Here is a 3,302-nt window from a genome sequence, read left to right on the forward strand (position 1 = left end):
GATAAACTAATGGCATGGGATGTATGTTGGCCCCACGACGACTCTAGCAACAGACTTAAACATGGTCCGGCCGAGTGCTGGCTGAACTTGAATTTTTATAAGCTTCAGGACATTTTGTGTTACCTTTGTCACAGCTTTGTGACTAGTCGGATGCGTCGTTACCCACACATTGTTCAGTATTAAACATAGGAAAAGAACAGAGAGGGACTCTGCAGCAATTTCATTTTCAAATGCCCAAGGCAGTTCGCCCCCCAGTGTCTCAGGTGTGGTTGGATTTATTGTAAAACTAGTTCACCTGCAGCCCATTAATGCCGAAAATACCTTTGTGGGAATATAAAACTGTTGTATACCCACTAAAAAGAAATGTAAACATTGATTCTGTAAAATTTGTAAATTGTAATAAAAATAGCGATTTAGAAAAACAAACAAAAAATAACCAAAAAAATCTTTAACATACATCAGAAAATCAGAATATAGCCATGAACAACTTGTTCAGCAAAAAATCAAACAATTTAAAAAAAAATGATTTGGGGAAGAGGACGTTATGTGAAATCGAAAAAACCAAGAAATGATGCTAAAGGACTACCTCCATGATCTCTAATTCAAAACATTGACACTTGATAAACATCAACCCAAAAAGAACGCTGGAACAAGAGATAACAGCCACCGAAAAAATCAACCAATCCATTTATTGAAACTGAATCAGTTTCCACTATTTCCATGAAACATGACCAATGGGAAAGCAATATATCAAGATAATTCATATATGAATCAAGATAGTATGACAACTAGTAAGGTAATAAACTAAAATAAGTTGAGAAAGTTAATGAATATTAATAATTTTATTTAATAGTAAAAAAACACATCAGTGTATCAGACAATAGGCAGCTACACATCAGCATGGTATGTGGATTGGAGTCTTGAGGAGGAACTTAATGGGGACGAACACAATATAATTCCTTGAAGCCATCATTACAGAAAGACCAAAACTAGTTTAAAGGAAATCTGGCACCTAAGAAGCAAAATAAAAGGATACTAAGTAAGTTTATTGTTTGGCTTAATTATATTATTAATTCATTCATTTTGTAATTAAAATGAAAGAATTCACTGCAACTACCAATTTAATAGTTGCAGTTACAATACATTTATTATAGCAAATTGGCCAGCAACATGATCAGTGGACACAAAATCGACCGGACTAAACCTGGCAGGAATATACATTTATGCTGGACAAACCAAGGTGCCTCTGTCACTATTAATGCTAAGGTTTATTTTCTAATTTATAAGTATCAGTTTCACCTAATATTAATTCCATATATTTTAATTTACATTTTTACAGACTCTTTTACGTATAAAAAATATACGACAAAGCAAAGGCCGAAAAGGAAAATTTAATAAATATCCACAAGATTATAATGTTTAAAGGAATCCCTGGAGGATCATACAATACGGGCCGCTTTAAAAGAATTGTGGCTCTTTCAACAGTGTACGATACGCAAAAATTGATTTATTCAGAAAAGTTGGGCTCAACTATTGCTTATATTATTTTGAGATTAAAGACATCAACCCATAAAATGGAGAACAAATCCCAAAACTCAAAAAACAAAACAAAAGCCTACAAGAATTGATGTTCAAACATTCTATGGCAGGCCTTTGTCTCACAGCAGATCGATTTTTCCAGAAATTACGAAAGAGAGAAGAACATATTCATTGAAAAAAGCGAGTTACCATTTTAGAATTTATATTTTCCAACAATTTATAATTTAATATATCCACCGAATAAACATTATTCTGTAAAATCATCTTTTAGCAACATTTATTTAGCAAGAATAAATATATATATATTTAGCAACTTACTAGTATAAATCATGTCCCTCCTAGTGATATTTGGAAAATAAGCTGAATATTATTAAAAAATGAATTAATAATATCCACCAATGTCAAAACCAAGATTTTTTGATAAAATCTATTTTTGCCACTAAAATTGCCATTTCTAATCTAAAATAATATCGATTCATTGCATCTATTTTTAAATTTAAAAGCCAAGAAAGCTAATAAAAAACTTTTTTAAGCAAAAAGATGTACATTTATATTTATATATTATTATAGATATTATCTACCAATCATTAAACCATGATTTTTCTGTACAAAAAAAAAAAAAAAAAAAAAAAAAATGTGAGAGATATATATTTAGTAGTAAAAGATTTATTTAGTACTCCACCTGCTCAGACTGAAACATTGGTTAAGCTGGGCTTGCTTGGTCAGATAAATTAATTTACTGTTTTGAGATTAGAAAAGGAAAAACGGTTGTTGCGTTTTCTCTTTTTTCTTATTTATTCATTTTTTTATCAAATCATTGTTGTGATCACATCTCCCTCTAATAAAGAATCTATAGTTTGCCACGTACCTTTGTACATTATGGTTAATATTATTCGTGAAATGCCTAAGAAAATTCCCTATGGCTAAATTGAAATTAATGGAGGCCATGAAATTTGGAGCTACCTATGGGATTACAACAAAATATTTTTTCGAATATGTCGATGTTAGTACTCTTACAATGCAGAGTCCTCGTGCCACATCAAGAATATGAATGCATTCGAACGACATCTGACTCATGAGGATTCAAGACAACTCTAAATTTACCACCGATTTCTTTAAGATGTTTGTTTCATCTAATATAACTTTTTTCGCCGTAGAGAACCCAGAGGTCTCGAAATTTATGGAGAAAAATGTCGATAGAACCGTTTCTAGTATAAAGACTCCACATAGATCAATGAAGGTTGTCAGCAAGGATGTAAACACCAAAATTGAAGGATATTTTCATAGCTGTTGATGAGACAAAAGACAATATGTAACTATCAGTGACAGCTATAATGATTGGATAGCTGTTTCTTGGGTCGTCTTTATCGAATCAACACGAAAGACATAAAAGTTGTAATTCTATTAATAATGCAAATTTTGTCGTTTAAAGTATCAACAAACTCTTTGCTTGGACTTTGATGAAAATATGTTTATAGTTTTTATCACGGATGGAGTGTCCTACTCTAAAAAAGTGGGCAAAGTCCTCGAAAGAAGCTACCCCCAATTGAAAAAAACAAAACTTCTGTAGCTCATGGACTCCTTAGCGTGGCTTAACTTGGATGTAAAAAAATCCAAAGACAAACGAGTTTATTTCAGAAGTTAAAAAAATGTTTTTGAATCTGAGGCAAAGAAAACGTAACTTTACTACTTCTTACCAAATTCCCTTACCTCCAGCACAAGAACAACGCCATGCATGCTCTCAAAGGGGATCTTAGCTTCAA

General features: G+C 31.9%; 1 long non-coding RNA gene across 1 annotated transcript; it reads left to right on the forward strand.

The window, feature by feature from the left end:
* Window positions 1-333: 333 nt before the first annotated feature.
* On the forward strand, window positions 334-1,266 carry LOC121126400 (uncharacterized). Its single transcript, XR_005866901.2, has 3 exons — window positions 334-791; window positions 854-1,039; window positions 1,102-1,266. It is a non-coding gene; the product is annotated as an uncharacterized lncRNA (long non-coding RNA).
* Window positions 1,267-3,302: the final 2,036 nt, after the last annotated feature.

Source organism: Lepeophtheirus salmonis, unplaced genomic scaffold (assembly GCF_016086655.4).
Source record: "Lepeophtheirus salmonis unplaced genomic scaffold, UVic_Lsal_1.4 unplaced_contig_3447_pilon, whole genome shotgun sequence".
In the NCBI taxonomy this organism is placed as follows: Eukaryota; Metazoa; Arthropoda; class Copepoda; order Siphonostomatoida; family Caligidae; genus Lepeophtheirus; species Lepeophtheirus salmonis.